The sequence below is a fragment of the Bos javanicus genome, chromosome 10 (genome assembly GCF_032452875.1).
Source record: "Bos javanicus breed banteng chromosome 10, ARS-OSU_banteng_1.0, whole genome shotgun sequence".
Lineage (NCBI taxonomy): Eukaryota > Metazoa > Chordata > Mammalia > Artiodactyla > Bovidae > Bos > Bos javanicus.
This window is the reverse complement of record NC_083877.1, coordinates 39926565-39947935: the sequence shown is the minus strand read 5'-3', so window position 1 is coordinate 39947935 and position 21371 is coordinate 39926565. Positions and strand designations below refer to the sequence as shown.

The following is a 21371-nucleotide window of genomic DNA, read 5'->3' as shown; positions in this document are numbered from 1 at the left end:
AAAATGAAAAAGACTAAAGGAAAATATGATTCATTGTTTTGTTTTTAGTCTTAGAGTAAGGAAATCTTTTTAAAGATGAAACCCTGATGCCATAAACAAAAAACTGGTGTGTTCTGGTGCACTAAATAATAATAATACAAAATAAGTTTTGGGAAAAATTCTAAATTAAAAACGAGTTCCAAAGTGGGAAAGAATATTAAAATATTTACTATTCATATCGAAGACAAAGGTAATGCTTTCAGCAAAATAAAAGCAGGGCATATTAAGAGAAAGTATTGCAGCTCAAGAGAAATAAATTCAAAGATTGTGATTAGGCAGAAAAAGAAACACAGATGTCTCTTAAAGAGACCAAAATTAGCTTCTTTAGTCCCTAAGTCGTGTCCTACTCTTTGAGACCACATGAACTATAGCCTGTCAGGCTCCTCTGTCCATGGAATTTCCCAGGCAAGAATACTGGAGTGGCTTGCCATTTCCTTCTCCAGGGGATCTTCCCCACAGTGATTGAATCCACTTCTCCTTCATGGGCAGGCAGATTCTTTACCACTGAACCACCAGGGAAGCCCAAGATTAGCTTAGTGTGACACATATAATAAGCTTGTAAAATTGAAAATGGAGGCCTTTTAAAAATTCTGTTAAGTTGGCTAAGATAAATAGTGATTTATACCTCACTGTCTGCAAGTATGTGAGTGAATGAATAATCTCATTTATTTCTGGTGTAATATAAATTACTAAGTTTGTTGTTAGTTTCAAAATGTAATTAAAAGCAATGAATCTAGATTTTGACAGAAATTACATTTCCGTACACTTATCTTGTTGTTTAGTTGCTAAGTCGTACGCAACTCTTCAACCTTCTGGACTGTATCCACCAGACTCCTCTATCCATGGAATTTCCTAGGCAGGAATGGCCAGGGCCATTTCCTTCTACAGGGGATCTTCCCAACCAAGAGATCAAACTTGCATTTGCTGCATTAGCAGGTAGATTCTTTATTGCTGAGCCCATCTGGGAAGCCCTGCATTTACCTTTTATTCTCATATATGTCTCTGATGTTACATAAATATGGATCAAAGATTTTTATTGCAACATTTTTATACTAGCAAAAATATAGAAACATCTTTTGCTAGTATATAAAAAGAAAGGAGACAAATAAATCCATTAACACACACACATGCTCACCAACCCATAAAGTATACAATTGAATACTATGAAGTTTTTAAAAACAATAAAATCTTTATACATATTCTGAAGGTATGTTGTTGCACAGTGTCCCAGGATATATTGTTAAATAGGTGAGGGGGAGGAGGAGGACAAGACAAGGGGAAAAACAGAGTGCTAACATCGGTCTGAAAAATTCATGAAATAGCCCTGAAAGAACATACAAAACAAAGAAATAATACCATGTCCTATTTTTATCAAGGGAGACATAGGATGGACGGAAAGATATATTTAACTGTATATATTTCATGTTTTTTTGAATTGTAAATTTATATATATATATTAATTATTCTTTAACTTAAAGTAAAAAATAAGTAATATTCCCAAAACATTAGTGAGGATAAATTAATGCTCAAAATTCTCCAAGCGAGGCTTCAGCAGTACGTGAACTGAAAACTTCCAGATGTTCAAACTGGATTTAGAAAAGGCAGAGGAACTAGAGATCAAATTGCCAACATCTGTTGGATCATCAAAAAAGCAAGAGAGCTCCAGAAAAACATCTACTTCTGCTTTATTAAGTACGCCAAAGCCTTTGACTGTGTGGATCACAACAAATTGTGGAAAATTCTTAAATAGATGGGATTATCAGAACACCTTACCTGCCTCCTGGGAAATCTGTATGGATGTCAAGAAGCAATAGTTAGAACCAGACATGAAACAATGGACAGGTTCAAAATTGGGAAAGGAGTACATCAAGGCTGTATATTGTTACCCTGCATATTTAACTTATATGCAGAGTACATCATGTGAAATGCTGGGCTGGATGAAGCACAAGCTGGAATCAAGATTGCAAAGAGAAATATAAATAACCTCAGATATGCAGATAACACAACCCTTATGGCAGAGAGCAGAGAAGAACTAAAGGAGTGAAAAGTTGGCTTAAAGCTCAACATTCAAAAAACAAAGATCATGGCATCCAGTCTCATCATTTCATGGCAAATAGTTGAGGAAACAATGGAAACAGAGTGAGACTTTATTCTGGGGGGCTCCAAAATCACTGCAGATGGTGATTGCAGCCATGAAATCAAAATACACAAGACACTTGCTCCTTGGAAGAAAAGTTATGACCAACCTAGACAGCATATTAAAAAGCATAGAGATTACTTTGCTGACAATTCTGTCTAGTCAAAGCTATGGTTTTTTCAGTAGTCATGTATGGATGTGAGAGTTGGACCATAAAGAAAGCTGAACACCAAAGAATTGATGCTTTTGAACTGTGGTATTGGAAAAGACTTTTGAGAATCCCTTGGACTGCAGGGAGATCCAACCATCAATCCTAAAGGAAATCAGTCCTGAATACTCGTTGGAAGGACTGATGCTGATGCTCCAATACTTTGGCTAACTGATGCAAAGAACTGACTCAGTAGAAAAGACCTTAATGCTGGGAAAGATTGAAGGCAGGAGGAGAAGGTGACGACAGAGGATGAGATGGTTGGATGGAATAACCAACTCGATGGACATGAATTTGAGTATGCTCCGGGAGTTGGTGATGGACAGGGAAGCCTGACTTGCTGCAGTCCATGGGGTCGCAAAGACTCACAAATGACTGAGCAACTGAACTGAACTGAAAGGAGAAAAAAAAAGTCTTAGTCCAATGAGTCTCTTTCAATAAGCTCACTGCTTGGTGCAGGTCTTTAGATGCCTGAGCCAGAATATGGGGCCCTATTTAATATTTCACTAAGTATCTTCGATGGTTGACAAATCTTTCTGTTGCTATGCTCCTGTCAGTTTGTGATGAAAGTTGGTTTCTCTGAGTACATAAAACACCTCCAAGGGGGCAGTGTGACCTAATGCCATGCCAGCTTTCCAGTATCAGTTCTAGCCTTATGAATATATATTCCAAGGTTTATGATGTCATCATTACTACTGTAAATTTTTTTTCACATATCCTGCTTTATTTTTTCTTTTTTTTCTAATTTTATTTTATTTTTAAACTTTACATAATTGTACTAGTTTTGCCAAATATCAAAATGAATCCGCCACAGGTATACATGTGTTCCCCATCCTGAAGCCTCCTCCCTCCTCCCTCCCCATACCATCCCTCTGGGTCGTCCCAGTGCACTAGCCCCAAGCATACAGTATTGTGCATCGAACCTGGACTGGCAACTTGTTTCTTACATGATATTTTACATGTTTCAATGCCATTCTCCCAAATCTTCCCACCCTCTCCCTCTCCCACAGAGTCCATAAGACTGTTCTATACATCAGTGTCTCTTTTGCTGGTCTCGTACACCGGGTTATTGTTACCATCTTTCTAAATTCCATATATATGCATTAGTATACTGTATTTATGTTTTTCCTTCTGGCTTACTTCACTCTGTATAATAAGCTCCATAGGCAAAACACTCTCTGACATACATCACAGCAGGATCCTCTATGACCCACCTCCCAGAATATTGGAAATAAAAGCAAAAATAAACAAATGGGACCTAATTAACCTTAAAAGCTTCTGCACATCAAAGGAAACTATTAGCAAGGTGAAAAGACAGCCTTCAGAATGGGAGAAAATAATAGCAAATGAAGCAACTGACAAACAACTAATCTCAAAAATATACAAGCAACTCCTACAGCTCAACTCCAGAAAAATAAATGACCCAATCAAAAAATGGGCCAAAGAACTAAATAGACATTTCTCCAAAGAAGACATACAGATGGCTAACAAACACATGAAAAGATGCTCAACATCACTCATTATCAGAGAAATGCAAATCAAAACCACTATGAGGTGCCATTTCACACCAGTCAGAATGGCTGCGATCCAAAAGTCTACAAATAATAAATGCTGGAGAGGGTGTGGAGAAAAGGGAACCCTCTTACACTGTTGGTGGGAATGCAAACTAGTACAGCCACTATGGAGAACAGTGTGGAGATTCCTTAAAAAACTGGAAATAGAACTGCCTTATGATCCAGCAATCCCACTGCTGGGCATACACACTGAGGAAACCAGAAGGGAAAGAGACACATGTACCCCAATGTTCATTGCAGCACTGTTTATAATAGCCAGGACATGGAAGCAACCTAGATGTCCATCAGCAGATGAATGGATAAGAAAGCTGTGGTACATATACACAATGGAGTATTACTACTGTAAATTTTGAGGTTTCCCTGGTTGCTCAGTGATAAAGAATCCGCCTGCCAATGTAGGAGACACAGGTTTGATCCCTGGGTTGGGAAGATCCCCTGAAGAAAGAAATGGCAACCCACTCCAGTATTCTTGCCTGGGAAATCTCAGAACAGAAGAGCCTGGGGGCTAAAGTCAACGGGGTTGCAAAAGACTTGGACAATACTAAGCAAGGATAACTATCATTTTACATATTAAATTCACTCCCAGTTGTTGTAGATACTTCTCTGGCTTTCCATGTTCATTCTTGTAGCCATGTAGATTATGTATCTAAGAGGTTTTTCTTTCCTTTCTTTATCCTTTAGCCTCCTCTGTAATTCCTTGAGCTTCCCCTCCCTAACTCCATTTTCCCCCTCTGCTGGCTGCTGCTTGTAATCCTCCTGCCTGTTGTATTCTTCCTCTTCACTCCATCCCTGGGCCAACCCTGGAAAATGTCTGCTCACTCTGTCACACAGCAGCACCATATAGAGAAATTACATACTTAGTGTGAGGTTTGTGGTTATCAGCATTTCCAGGAAAATTGAGGGAGTAGGATTTGTCAGCAAGTTCAAAGGTGTCTAATTCTTATTGCCAAGACATTAAAATTGGTGCATTAACAATTTAAGCTTCTAGAGCTTTTTAATTAATCCTTGTTCAGTCCCTGCTATGTTCCTTGCTCCTTTCATTTCTGTTGGAGAACATTTCATAGTTCTGGTGGATTAGGTCCAAGTGACTTCTGTACTTTTCCCTAGTTGATATATTCAATTTCCCCTAATTAGTATTAAGCCTATTATTTGCAATTAAATAGATTTCTTCTCTCAAATCTGTCTCTGGTCAGGGCCCAATCAAATGCACAGGAATTGGTTAGTGGGTATATGTGTTCTATATTTGTTAGTTAAATTATTTATAATTGTGCACCCAACACATAGTTACGAAGTATCTTCTAGTGCAATGCTAATCAAAGAAAAGTGATCAAGGTCTAAATGTACAGTTAGTTATTTAAGACTGGCCTCCTTGAAAGATAGAAATCCATCTTGTTCATTGTTTATCCTCATTGCATATCCTTGTCATTGTTTATCTTCTATCACAGTATCTTAGATCAAGTTTCCTGGAAGCAGTTACTGAGATGAAGACTGGTGTGTAAGGGATTTTCTAAGAAAGTGCTCAGAGGGGAGACTGGTAAAGATGTGGGGAAACAAAGGCAGAGCAGAAGGAAGCCAAAGAGGATGTGATATCAGGCAAAGGCCCTTAGAGAGTGGCTTCAGCCTGATCCTGGGGAAAGTCTACAGTGTAAGTTATAACTTCCAGGCTTCCTAGCCCTGATAACATCAAGGAGCTTAGACTCTCACTGTAGATTAAGACACAAAGAAGTTGATCAAAGTTGTAGGAACAGTAAAAATAAATCACTATTGGGTTCAAAGGAAGAACAGATTTTTTTTTTTACCACCTTTCCACAGAATTATCATACTTGAAAAAAAATCTTGAGATTTATTTGACATTTTCCTAGATAGAGTTTCGAATCCCAAGTAATAACTAGGATACATAAACTGAACTTTGCCTTAGGACCTTCCAGTTAGAGGACATGAATCATTTAATTATTTAAAAGAATATAGTTTTTAAATGTTTGCATCATATGGGCCTTCTTTTAGAACAAATACTCCTTTAACTCAACTTAACCTAATATTGGGTTAATAATACCATTTTGGGACCTGTACTGTACATTATAAAATTGGGATGATGGTGTGCCAAAGTTATTAAGTATGACTCTGTGGGAATCTCCCCTGTTCTGTACAAATAGGGGAGGATTTCACAGTGCATCATGCTTCCATGTCATTTCTTGCTCTATTATCTTTACATAGAATTAGCTTCTTAATTTGATTATTTCCTAGTCTTTATTTGAGGCCAAAGCCCAAATAGTGTCTTAGATATGACACCAAAAACACAAGGCATAGCAACAACAATAATAAAATTGATAAATTAGACTGTATCAAAATTAGAAACACATGTGCTGCCAATAAGACCAAGAAGGCAAAGTGATAACCCATGAAAAAGAGAAAATATTTGCAAATAATATATCTGATAAAGAACTTGTATAGTGAAAGTGAAAGTGTTAGTTGCTCAGTCATGTCTGATTCTTTGTGACCCTATGGACTGTAGCCGACCAGACTCTGTCCATGGAATTCTCCAGGGAACAATACTGGAGTGGGTAGCCATTCTCTTCTCCAGGAGATCTTCCAGACACAGGAAATGAACTCAAGTCTCCTGCATTGCAGGCAGATTCTTTACTGTCTAAGCCATGAGAGTATATAAGCAACATTTATGAATCAGTTATAAAAAAAATCAAGTAAAAACGGGCAAAGGATCTGTATAGACATTTCTCTAGAGAAGATGTACAAATGGACAGTAAGTACATGAAATAGATGCTCAAATCCTTAGTCATTAAGGAAATCAAAACCTTAGCAATATAACACTTCATTACCACTCAGTTGGCTAAAAACAAAAAGAAGTATAATAACTAGTGTTAGTGAGGATGTGGAGAAATTGGAACCCTCTTATATTACTAGTGGAAATGTAAAATGATGTAGCCATCTTGGAAAACTGTTTGGCAATTTTTCAAAAAAATAAACATAGGGTTACCATATGACCCAGAAATTTCAATCTTATGTATAAATATACTTGAGAAGTAAAATCAAGTTCACAGAAAACATGTGCACACAGATGTTCTTAAAGCACTACTTACAGTAGACCAAAGAGGAAACAACCCAAATATCCATTAACTGATGAATGAGTAAATAGAATATAGCACATTCATACAATGGAAAACTATTCAGCAATAAAAATAAATGAAATAATAGCACATGCTACATACAACAGGATGAACTTTGAAAACACCAGGTAAAAAAATGTCAGTCATAAAAGACCACCTAGTATATACTCCAGTTTACAAGCGAAGTCCAGAATATGCAAATCCATGGACATAAAGCAGATGAGTGTGTACTTATGGCTTGTGAGGATGAGAACAGAAGGTGGTGGAGGCAGATGATGAATGACAGCTAATGGCTACTGAATTATTTTAGAGGGAACCAAAATAGTCAAAAATTTGGTTTTGATGTTGGTTGCAAAACCATACAAATATGTTAAACATTTAGTTGTAAACTTTAAATTAGTGGATAATATGGTATGTGAATTATTCCTCAATAATATCTTAATAAAGCCCTCAGCTTAACTGTGGCTTCTAGAAAAAATTTCTTGAAGCTTAACTTGGAGCTCATTTCCCTTTCTTTGGGTTGCCAGGGTATCTATATTATCAGTCATATTTGCATTAAAATTCCTCATGTGGATAGCTTTACCTCTAAACTAATAGTTCTTCAAGATCAGAGACTGTTGTTTTTGTTCAGTCACTCAGTTATGTTTGACTTTATGCACTGAAGCACGCCAGGCTTCCTTGTCCTTCACTATCTCCCTGAGTTTGCTCAAACTCATGTCCACTGAGTTGATGATGCCACCCAGCCATCTCATCCTCTGTTGTCCCCTTCTCCTCCTGCCCTCAATCTTTCCCAACATCAGGGTGTTTTCCAACGAGTTGGCTCTCTGCATCAGATGGCCAAATATCGGAGCTTCATCTTCAGCATCCTTCCAATGGATATTAAGGGTTGATTTTCTATAGATTGACTGGTTTGATCTCTCTTCTCCTTCACTTTCTTCCTCTCCTCCTTCTCTTTGGCTCCCTCCTCCTCCCCTCTTCTTCTTTCTTCCCTTTCTCCTTTCCCTTCCTCTTTCTCCTCCTCCTCATAATAAGTATTGCTATTATTATTTTGCCAGAGTCTAGCATAGATGTAACCCTTTTGAGCCTATTAACAATTTTATAATATTAAAATCAATTTTGAAATACTTAGGGACAGTTAGTAAGTAATCCTTTCCTTACTGTTGTTGTTTCGTCTTCAGTTGTATCTGACCCTTTGTGGCCCCATGGACTGTAGCCCGCTAAGCTCCTCTGTCCTCGGGATTTCCCAGGCAAGAATACTGGAGTGGGTCGCAGTTTCCTTCCCCAGGGGAATCTTCCCAATCCAGGAATCCATGTCTCCTCCATTGCAGGCAGATTCTTTACCACCAAGCCACCGGTAGAAAATGCCATGTGCAATACTCATTTTTTTCTTTTTTTAATGTGGGAGAGGTTTTGCCTTGAAATTATGGATGATAAAGACAAGTTTCAAGAGCAGATAATATTTGCATGCAAAAAGTGATAGAATATACTGGGCCATTAATGTCATGAACTTATGAAATAAAAATCAGATCAGATTCATTTTGATTTTTTCTCATAGTCTAGACTTTATCAATTATGATTATTTTATCTTTTTTTTAAAGCACCATTAAACTTTTCAAACATTGTTAATTTGCTTTGCCTTTTCCTTTCCTCAGTAACTTGAGTGAAAAATGTATTGAACGACTAAAACTTTGTTACTTATATGTTATGGTTTTATGACAATATTTCATTGTCATCTTATTTCATTAATAAAATGAATATAATTTGATATGATTTTTGAAGACATCTTTATAATACTATTATACGTTTGTTTTACATTAAAAATTATTCTCGAAGAAAATAGAAAGTCCCTTACTTCAGTGATTTTCAAGATTTTATGAACTGAACTCTTCCCTAAACAAAATCATATTCAAAATCCAGTATATAAATCATATAAGAACAGAGTTATTCTCCTTTTTAGGAATTACAAAAGAGGGTCAAGAGACCCAACCTCTAGCCACAGTGCTCTCCTGGGCCACCTCCAAAGAATGCCTAAAACTCCTTAGAGTAAAAACCGCTGCCTTAGTTAGGTGGAAAGTAGGTCTTTGCATCTCTCTGCACCTGGGGTATTATATTTTTTATAGTAACCAATTACCTTGAACTAAGCTAAGTTAATGGCATTTTGCTAACTGATTATTAAACACTGTAACCCATCTCACATGCATATTGTTTTATCTAGACTATTTTTTATAAAAAAGCATTAATAGGTTAACTCACTGGTGATACATTGAGCTGATAAAAACAGCTATGAAATGGATAGCATGTAATATGTTACGAGAAATATTTAAAGTGTCAATTTCCACAAATGGTTCACCTGAGTAAAAGAAAAAAATCGGGGTTATTTTTATAGTAAAATTATGTTATTCCTTTTTTTTTTTTCTTAATTAAAAGTGCTAATTGGAGAACAGAGTAAAGAGTGGAGTAACAGCTGGCATGGGTATTGCTTATAACCTGAACGTGACTTTGGGAATGAATGAAGAGGGAACCATATCCATCTACTCCTTATCATCTTCTCGATCTCAATCTCTCTTTTCTCCTTGGATCACATACCTCAGTATCTGTCTCAGCTCTGCTGTTCACCCAGAGTAGAATCTTCAAATAAAGCTCTAGCTTTCATTTCAGTTTCCTCATCTAAGCAAGAAAGATTATTATGCCACCTTCCTCATGGGCTTGCATGTTGTCTAAATGATACAGTCCATGTAAAGCACTTAGCAGAAAATCTGGCTTGTAATTAGGGTTCTATGAATATCAACAGTTGACCTTTATTTTATTTTATTTTTTTTGACAGTTTATTTATTTATTTTTTTAGACAGTTATTTATTTATTTATTTATTTTTTCAGTTGACCTTTAAACTAGCTGTTTCTTTTCCCTTTTTTTCTCTCTTCCTTAAATTTCTTTTTAACATTTACTGTATTTCTCATTTTTACTTACTGATGAAAAAACATTGCTGAGCATTTTTGTTTGACATCTGAAGCCTTTAATTTGGGTGTGCTTTAATGAAATAGTAGTTTAAAAGGGGAAAACAAAGAATTATTACTTATGAATATTTAGATCATAAAACTGGTCTGCACAAAATATTGAAATATCAACACTTAAATTAATAAACAATGTTTTTCCATATGCTGTGATTCAGTAAGTGTGAAGTCCTAGATTAAATAGTTTTTATAGAAGTTAATCATTCTTAATGGAAAAAGAAAATTATTTTAGAAATTCAGAGAAAATAGGGGACTAATATTTGCCTTAGGGGAATCATTTATAAGTGCATTTTTTATTAATGATTGAAAGTTATTTATAATTTTAATAACTTTTAAAGAAGTATTTTCTAATGTTATTGGAGTTGATGTATTTAAAGAAAGTAATAGTTTCATAAGCTTACATAATTTATTCAAAATTAAGAGGTACACAGTCAGTCACAGGGCCAGGATAGTAACTCTGAGGTTATCATTCTGGCTACTCTTTGATGCCTCTTTCCAGGCTTCCAGGGTCTTTTTAAATCACAGTCTCTGTATTTTCCCAGATTCCACTTATACTTTTTTGTCATTCTCTTTTATGGAGGGCCTAGAATTATATTTAGACTTTCAAATTTCATCTGCATTTCCATTTTTAGAAAGAAAAAAAAAAGCTGTACACACTTTTGGATAGCAAGCCAGCAAACTTGCTCACATGGTTTCCTATACTTTTGTAGGTATTTTCTTTTCAAAATTGGTGGGAGGAGTGCAGAATTATATTAGTGATTTTTAAGTGTGCTTAAAAGATTAAAACTAAAATGGAGGCAGGCATTCAGAGGTGACGTTAACGCTAATACTAGTGGAAGGATGATTGAAAGGGGAGTAGCCAAGGCTTCGGGTGAAGGAGAAAGTAACCGATGCTGATACTGAGATTTGGAACCATTTTAGATTCCTCTCCCTCACAGTTAGGATCCAGAAACTTGCACTGGCTACTGTCAAAGGATGTGCCTTCGTGTCCAAGTGAGGAGTCCCATGCAGGGAAGGAAACAGCCTAATGAGACAGAAGAGGACAAGTCACTGTCTCTTTACCTCAAGGAAGCTTCTGGAGGTAGATTTAATCATGCTAAACACAGATTTTCTCCATAAGATTATGGTAGAAGAAATCACGTGTAGTAACAGATCCTTGTGGTTTAAAAAAAAAAATCATATTTTCCCAGCTATTTATCTTAACTTTGGGTATATAGTCACACATACTCACATGCTCATATACACACATGCATAGAATCTGTCCTAAGCAAAATTAAGTATATAATAATTTGTAACTTTCTTTAAGTGATGATCATCCCTCTATAAACTGTTTAAATAGTTTAGTGTTTTTCCACCTACAGATTTTGTCCTAAAAACACTGTGAAAGAACTTGATTATAGCCCACTTCCAATCTCAGGCCACCTTATCATTTTAGTGATACATAAACCAAGAATATATATAAAGAGTATCATCATTCCTTTTCTCCAATAACATTAATTTATATTCTCTGAATATGCTAGACTCTTTATTTTACATTTTTTTGGCCTGTTAAATAATAGACAATGAAGCTCTTTTCTCTCAGGTTTACTAAATGACAGATGCCCGTATTACCAAGACGGATATGAATGCTTCTCTTCCTAGTTACACCACTTCAACATGACTGACGTTGTCTAGCTTATGTAACCATTTAGTTTGTTCTATTAGACAAAATCAGGATTGCATATACATGAGATAGAAAATTCTGGTACTCTGAAAAGAGCAGAAAAAACTACCTTGCCTTTTTTTTTTTTTATAAGAGCACAAATAACCTTGATATAGTGTTTAAGTATCTAATATTGCTTAATGGAAAAAATCCATGGTATAGTTCAAACTAAATGAAATAATGATGTAAGTTAGGGTGCTCCTTCAAAGAGCATCTTAAGTAGATACTTATGCTCTTCTGAGTTCAACCCACAGCAGCCATGCAGCCTCGGAGCTTGTTATGGAATTTCATATTCCTTTAATGGAAATGGCTCCATGCTGTGCTTTCAGTTTTCCAACTGTGGCAGTAATAGTTAGTAATCAAGTCATAATGTAATAATCACAAGTACAGGGAAATTCTGGCTGATGTAATAGGGCTGCAAGGGGGAAAAGCATAGTGGTATTTTTCCAGACTTCATTTCACCAGTCTTTTTGTTGTGTGTTGAAAGAATCTAGGCTGATAGGTTAAAAACTGCCCCTTGAAAGTGTCTATACAGAAAGACCATATCATTTTCTTATTCCTACTGAATTTTTCTCATCTGAGTACTCACAGAGACCCCAAAATTTTGGAATTTTAAGTTGACATCTGAAAAATCCGTATGCGGAGCATTTCATTCTTAATTCTCAAGTCCCTGACACACGTTACTGATATTTAGTGAAGAGTATATCAGTAAAACATTTCTATTCAGTATCGTGCAACTATCCAACTTCTTTCAGAAGCTGATTATTTATAATGTTTCAGGAATTTTCATAACAAAAGCTACTTGCTTCTTAGAAAATAAAATTATTACTACGGCTTCTTGTATTATGATCCCCGAAACTGTTTCAGTTAAGGTACAGAGTCCGCTAGTTTAGAAATGTAAAGTATATACTTGTTCTATAAAAACTATCTGGTCCACTCTGCATTTTTTCAATAGGGAAACTGGTGCCTGGGATGTTAACTAACTTTCTCTGTTCATACTTGAAAGAGTGGTATGAATGAATATGGTTAATGATGATAACGGATCATTTGAAATGAACTGTTGTTTCTCTCTACAAAAACAAATATATTACATAGGCTATCTGAAGAAAAAGTTTGTAAAAAGACCCATGAAATACAATTATACAGTATCAAGCAGTGATCTTGTTAGAGTATATTTCCTTAATTATATCATTCAGCCATTTCCAACTGATTAATTGCATGAAGTTGTCCTCCCATTGGACATTTCCTTGATCAATAAGGACTTCTTTCTTCCTCAAGTATTAAGCAAGAGGTCTTTGCTCATAGGGGTGAGCCTTGCTTCAAGTCCTCTGTGAAAACCATATAATTACCCCTTCTGAAAGTTCACCTATGGCATTTGGCTTTTATAAAAGACTTACATTCATACCTATTTTTAATTAATCAAAAGAAATCCAAAGAGGATTTTCACTTTTACAAAAAAGCGGTTACCTTACCAATGTAGATCTTTCATAAAAGCAAATTAACATTTATGGGGAAAAAAAGAAGGGAGGGGGAGGGCTAGCAGAGGAAGTCTATAATCACAACAGTGTTAACATCTTTTAAAAATTAAAACTTATGAATCTGAATCATATTTTGCTATCGTTGCCATTTCCTCTGCAGTTTGTATCCCTAAACACTGATTCCTGTCAACCCTGACAACATATTTAATTCCTAGAGTTCATGCTTCATGAGTGCTGAGAATGTTTTGTGTGTAGTTTGAAGTAGAGTTTATGATAGTATTCTCAGATCATCACAGGTCAGAGAGAACTTTGTAACCCAGATTGCATTCTGCTTCATAAATAATTGTATCATCTTTTGACACAGAAGAGATCTGGATTATATCTAGACTTTTGACAAAAACAATTCATGTTTTAAAAGATAGAGGATCTGAAATCATTTTCCATCTTGCCTTCTCATTCATTGCCACATGTGAGGACAAATTGTCTCTGAATTCTATTCCTTGGCTGTTCCTGCAGCCCTGTCTTACTTAAATATCTGAGATATTCCAGTTACTGCTCTTGTAGTACTATTCTTTTTTATTAAATTTTCCAAAATTCCTTTCATGCTGAAAATTCCATTCCTGTATATAAAAGGTAAATAAAAGTTTTTGAGGACACTTAAATAGGTTAAACCTTGGTTATATTACTCAAAGTACTTAAGGAAAATAACTAATGTTTAAAATTCAAAGAAAAGTGAAAGGACATTGTTCAAGACAACCAATGAATGTTTCTTAAGTACAGCACATTTCTTAAGTAAAGCACATTTTGGCTATAATGATGAGCACTTTACTTTTCAGGTATACCTTTGACCTATTAAAGGCTTTACATTTTTTAAGAGTTATTTTAAAAATAAATCAAATTATTAGCCATCTATATACTACTTATAATAAATAATGTGGGTAACCATAATAATACAAAATAAAGCCAAAAATGTATAAAACTGAGCCTTTAAAAGTTGGTAAAAGAAGCAAGAGGAGACCAGATGGTGAAGTAAAGGTTCATGAACTCACCTCATCTTATAAACATCAGAATCACAACTAACTGCTGAAAAATATAAAGAAAAAATGCTGGAACCTATCAAAACAGATATACCCAAAGACAAAGAAGAAGCCATAATGAGGTGGCAGGAGGGGCACAATCACGATAAAAATCAAATCCCATCATGCCACGTAGGCTTGGAACCTGGAAAATAATTATAGCACAGAAATTCTTCTACAGGAGTGAAAGTTATAAACCCCACAATAGGCTCTCTATCCTGAGAGTCTGGCAGTGGAAGGAGCTTCAAAGAATCTGGCTTTGAAGGCCATCAGGTAATGATCGCAGGAACTCCACAGGATGAGAAACAGAAACTCCACTCTTGGAGGGCACACACAGGGTCTTGTGTGCACCAGGACCTGGGAAAAAATGACAGTGACCTCATAAGAGACTGGGCCAGACCTACCTACTAGTATTGGAGGGTCTCCTGTGCAGTTGGCGGGTGGCTGTGGTTCGCTATGGGGATAAGGACACTGGTGGTGGTAGTTCTGGGGAGTACTCTTTGGAGTCAGCCCTCTTGGAGGCTGCCATTTTCTCTCCGAAACCCAGGCCCACCCAACAAACTGCAGGCTCCAGTGCTTGGATGCCACCTGCCAAACAACCAACAGGTTGGGAACACAGCCCCACCCGTCAGCAAACAGGGTTCTTAAAGTCTTCCTAAATACACAGTGTAAAACAATCTTGATTATATATAGACTACTATTCATAAACATTATGATGACCTCATGATAACCTCAAACTGAAAATGTACAAGAGATAACATATAGGAAAAAAAGAACAAAGAATCCAACACAATGCTAAAGTTAGTCATCAATCACAAGAGAAGAGCATGAAAGAAGAATGGACAAAAAATGACTTACAAAAATAAATCCAAAACAATTAACAAAGTGGCATTAAATGCATATATGTATCAATGATGAATTTAAACATAAACAAGTTAAATGCTCCAACCAAATGACATAGACAGGCTGAATGGATACAAAAACAAGACCCATATATATGCTGTCTACAAGAGACCCACTTCAGATCTAAGGACATACCAACTGAAAGTGAGGGGATGGAAAAAAGCTCTTCCATGCAAATGGAAATCAAAAGAAAGCTGGAGTAACAATACTCATATCAGAAAAAATAGGCTTTAAAATAAAGACTGTTATAAGAGACAAAGAAGAATACTACATAGTGATCAAGGGATCAATCCAAGAAGATATAACAATGGTAAATATACATGCACCCAAAATAGGAACACCTCAATTTATAAGGTAAATACTAAGAGCCATAAAAAGAGAAATCAACAGTTACACAATAATATGGGGGACTTTAGCACCCCACTTTCATTGATGGACAGATCATCTGGACAGAAGATGGTTACGAAACCACAGATCTTAAACGGCATAGTAGACCAGATGGACTTAATTGATATTTATAAAGCATTCCATCTAAAAGCAGCAGAATACATTCTTCTCAAGGTCACATGGAACATCCTCTGGGTTTGATCACATGCTGGGCCACAAATCTAGCCTTGGTAAATTTAGGAAAATTGAAGTCATATCAAGCATATTTCCCAACCACAATGCTATGAGATTAAAAATCAATTTTAAGAAAAGAGAAAAAAACTGTAAAAAACATAAAATTTTTAAAAGAAAACATGTGGGAGACGGAGGGGGGTGATGATTTGGGAGAATGGCATTGAAACATGTATAATATCATGTATGAAACGAATCGCCAGTCCAGGTTCGATGCAGGATACAGGATGCTTGGGGCTGGTGCACTGGGATGACCCAGAGGGATGGCATGGGGAGGGAGGTGTGAGAGGGGTTCAGGATTGGGAACACGTGTACACCCGTGGCAGATTCATGTTGATGTATGGCAAAACCAATACAATATTGTAAAGTAATTAGCCTCTAATTAAAATAAATAAATTTAAATTTAAAAAAATAAAAGAAAACATAAATAGGAGAAGAAAAGCACTGCATGTTTTGTTTATAATCTATAAAACACTGATATTGGTCAGATATGCATAACTTAAAAAACATTATCTATAGAAAATAATGGAAAATAAAATTATCCTGACAAAATTTCTGTTTGCCAAATTTAACCTGAGAAATTTGGAATCAACAGGCACAATGAACACAAAAAACAACCAATGGTAGAAATCCCAATTAAATTTTGAAATGAACAAAATCAAATGGGTGAATCAAATTTTTTATGTAATTAACATCAGACATGATGGACTGAAATGGAAATATTCAACCAGAAGAATGTAAATCATTTAATTTATTTTTCAAAGAATTAACTTCCCCCTGCAATCCTAATTTTAAGGTTTGTTTTCACGCTTAAAATATATTTGTGTTGGTATAATTATTATTAAAATATATGTATTCATCAAAAAGGATCACCTTCAGGACTGAAAGTGGAGAAGTCATTTTCTTTGCATTTATGTTTATACTTGTATATTTAAGTTCTTGAAAAGGACTATGTGACCAAGTACTTTGTAGTATTATCCCCTTATAATCTGCAGAACAAACTCATCAATTCATTCAACAAAAGCTTATTGATTGCCTTTACTATTTAAGCCTCCATATTCAGAGTTGGACAAATAAAGATAAATAAGATAGACATAGTTTCTGACCTCATAGAATTAACAGGGCAATTATAATACAGTGTAGTAAATGTTTTAAATGGAGAATTTGTGCATAGCAAGAAGGTAGGACATCTCACCTAGGCTGCAAGAGTCTAGAAGGTTTTCCAGAGAAAGTGACTTTTAAGCTGAGAATTAAATAATTAACCAGAGCAAACCAGGAGCATTGGAGAAGGGTAGGAACAGAAGATTAGCACTTCAGACAGAGGAAAGCACCTGTCAAAAGCCACTTGGTAAGAGCTTGGCATTTTCAGAGAACCAGGAGTCAGTCACTATAAAAAAGCGGAAGCTGCAATGCCAGAGCCTAATGAGAGAACAGGAAACAAACTGCAGAGTTTGGGGAGGTGCGTCTAGGACTCGGCTTAATGTGATCCATCACTGAAGTATTTTAATTAAGATATTGATAGAGTCAGACTTTAGCTTTAGAGACTATTCTACCTATACACTGAGAAATGACAGAGCATGGTGATGCAGAGTATAGCGGCAAAATGAAAGGAAAGGAAGCCAAGTAGATTATTATAGTTACCCAGGCCAGAGGTGAGGGTGACCTCTACCAGGGTAGTGACAGTGGAGACAGCAAATGTTGGACTCATTTTAGAAGTATAACCAATAGGATTTAGTCACTAAGTAAGTGTGAGGGTGAAGGATTACACAGCATTTAAATGTGTAGCGTTTCTCGTTTGAACACTAGTAGGATGGCATAGTGAACTAGTTATCATAAGTTTAATAAACACAGTGGAGTAAACAAAGGTCTTGGGAGTTAGCCAGAATTAGGTTTCAGTTCCAGTTTTATCCCTACTATTATTTGGACTATTTACTTAGTTTATTTAAACCTTATCTGTTTCTTGACCTGTAAATTGGGGTTAGCAGAGGTACCTCCTACATGTGATTGTAAGGTAAAGTGAGATAATAAAGGTAACAGCTTAGACCAGTGCCTAGCAGTAGTGTTAGCTATTAATAGCATTAATTTTAATATTAGTGAAGATTTTTGGAGAGTGGAGATTATGATTTTTGTATGCCTTGTGTAGAAAGTATTGCAATATGTGATTTTCTTTTTAAAATGCTTGATTAGAAAATGTGGAACTTCTGTGTTATTAAGAATTTGGTCCCACTAGTTTGGTCAGTATTAACATGAAGGCCTCTGAGGTGAAAACAATTATGCTAATGTCACTGGTCCTCACAGAAGACTTGTGATCTCTCTAGTTTTCAAAGATTTGCCCAGCCATTAAAAAAAAAAAAAACTGTCATATCGTAAATCAGCCAGTTTAAAGGAATTTAATTTATAAAACAAGGTGAAACACTGGCTTCCACAGTGATGTCAAGTTTATGCCACTACATTTAGTCTTTCCGCCATGAATTTAAAAGCAAAGAAGATAGTAGAATACTCCAGCTACCATGAGTAGAGAAGTTAGCTACCAATTAAAAAAAAGAAAAGAAAAAAAAATGCCAAAACTGTGGAATGTATTTAAATGTTTGAAATATGGATTTTGCTATCATGAAAATATTTATATGCATATATTAACATTTAAATATTAATCAATTGTTATAATGCAGGCAGTGATATGCTGGAGCCAGCTCTTAATGGCTTGTGAAAAATAATTGTTAAACATGGAGACTATTAAAAATTAAATGATATGATCTTACTATTGAATATATTACATTAAAACTAAAGATAATAAATCATCAAAACTAATCACATTCTAATTATTTTACTGCATTTTATTAGTGATGATCTTGAAGTTATTTATATCTGCTGTATTTAAATGTTGGAAATGGTACATAATGCTGTATTATGCATCTCTTCTTAATGCTATTCTCAATGTCATTATATTGGTAATTTGCAATCAGCCCCATTGGAAGTATTTGCATCACAAAAATTGATAAATGTTACAAATCAAGACTTTTGTTTAATTTTGTTTGGTGAGCTGGTTGTTAAATATTTAATAGCACACCACTGAACAAAGGGGTAAGTTAGGGATCAAAGTTTTGTAGCAACTTTAAAAAGAAAACAATTATAAACATTTAGAGGGAAAGTCTAAAGTATTTTTAAAGCTAATCTGGGAGGGATTGGGGGCAGGAGGAGAAGGGGATGACAGAGGATGAGATGGCTGGATGGCATCACTGACTCGATGGACGTGAGTCTGAGTGAACTCCAGGAGTTGGTGATGGACAGGGAGGCCTGGCCTGCTGCAATTCATGGGGTCGCAAAGAGTCGGACAGGACTGAGCGACTGAACTGAACTGAACTGAATCTGAATGATATTGACTAGGGGGAAGTCAAGGAAAACACTAATCACTAAGAAATTTAAAAAATTATTTGACACTTCCATAGCCAGCAAAACTTTGAATTTACAAAACTTAGTTTAGTTAAGCCCTGTGTTGTTGGTAAGGGTAAGCCACCAAAATTGTTTTTAAAGATATTCTCCTTCAGCAATGTCACAGAAGCAAATTTTATTGTGTTCAAAAACATGCTTTAAAAATGTTGAAAACTGTAGCTTACCTAAATTTTTTTTTGCCTACTTGGAGGAAAGAATTGTGAATTTTAGTAATAACTATTTCATTGGATTCTGTTCAACATCTTTTTTTTAATTAATTTATTTTTTAATTGGAAAATAGTTGCTTTAAAATGTTGTGTTGGCAACAAAGGAAACTATAAACAAGGTGAAAATACAGCCTTCAGAATGGGAGAAAATAATAGCACATGAAGCAACTGACAAAGAATTAATCTCAAAAATATACAAGCAACACCTGCAGCTCAATTCCAGAAAAATAAACGACCCAATCAAAAAATGGGCCAAAGAACTAAACAGACATTTCTTAAAAGAAGACATACAGATGGCTAACAAACACATGAAAAGATGCTCAACATCACTCATTATCAGAGAAATCCAAATCAAAACCACAGTGAGGTACCATTTCACGCCAGTCAGAATGGCTGCTATCAAAAAGTCTACAAACAATGCTGGAGAGGGTATGCAGAAAAGGGAACCCTCTTACACTGTTGGTGGGAATGCAAGCTAGTACAGCCACTATAGAGAACAGTGTGGAGACTCCTTAAAAAACTGGAAATAGAACTGCCATACGACCCAGCAATCCCACTGCTGGGCATACACACCGAAGAAACCAGAATGGAAAGAGACACGTGTACCCCAATGTTCATCACAACACTGTTTACAATAGCCAGGACATAGAAGCAACCTAGATGTCCATCAGCAGATGAATGGCTAAGAAAGTGGTGGTACATATACACAATGGAGTATTACTCAGCCATTAAAAAGAATACATTTGAATCAGTTCTAATGAGGTGGATGAAACTGGAGCCTATTATACGGAATGAAGTAAGCCAGAAAGAAAAACACCAATACAGTATGCTGCTGCTGCTGCTGCTAAGTCACTTCATTCATGTCCGACTCTGTGTGACCCCATAGACGGCAGCCCACCAGGCTCCCCCATCTCTGGGATTCTCCAGGCAAGAACACTGGAGTGGGTTGTCATTTCCTTCTCCAATGCATGAAAGTGAAAAGTGAAGGTGAAGTCACTCAGTTGTGTCCGACACTTAGTGACCCCATGGACTGCAGCCTACCAGGCTCCTCTGTCCATGGGATTTTCCAGGCAAGAGTACTAGAGTGGGGTGCCATTTCCTTCTCCGATAACCCTGTATGCGAGACAGCAAAAGAGACATGGATGTATAGAACAGTCTTTTGGACTCTGTGGTGGAGGGCGAGGGTGAGATGATTTAGGAGAATGGCATTGAAACATGTATATTATCATATGTGAAATGAATCGCCAGTCCAGTTTCGATGCATGAGACAGGGTGTTTGGGGCTGGTGCACTGGGATGACCCAGAGGGATGGGATGGGGAAGGAGGTGGGAGGGGGGTTTAGGATGGGGAACACATGTACACCCATGGCAGATTCATGTCAATGTCTGGCAAAACCAATACAATATTGTAAAGTAATTAACCTCCAATTAAAATAAATACATTTATATTAAAAAAAAAAACAGGGGCCAAAAAAAAAATGTTGTGTTTGTTTCTGCCGTGCAACAACTGGAAATAGTCAAAACTATATGTATATTAATATCCTGTCCCTCTTGAGTCTCCCTTCTACCCACCCCATTGTACCCTTCTAAGTCATCGTAGAGCTCCAAGGTGGGCTCAATGAGTTATATAGCAGCTTCCCATAGCTAGCTATTTTACACATGGTAGTGTATATATGTCAACTCGACTTTCTCAATTCGTCCCCTGCTCTCCTTTTCCTGCTGTGTCCATGAGTCTGTTCTCTACATCTTCATCTCTATCCCCACCCTGCAATTATGTTAGTTTCCATATATACTCATTAATATATGATATTTATTTTTCTCTTTCTGACTTACTTCACTCTGTATAA

At 36.1% G+C, this 21371-nt stretch overlaps 1 protein-coding gene across 1 annotated transcript in view; it reads left to right on the top strand.

Annotated features, from left to right (window-relative positions):
* Positions 1–21371, top strand: part of MDGA2 (MAM domain containing glycosylphosphatidylinositol anchor 2) — a 913329-nt gene that overhangs the window by 402037 nt on the left and 489921 nt on the right. The window lies entirely within an intron of this gene.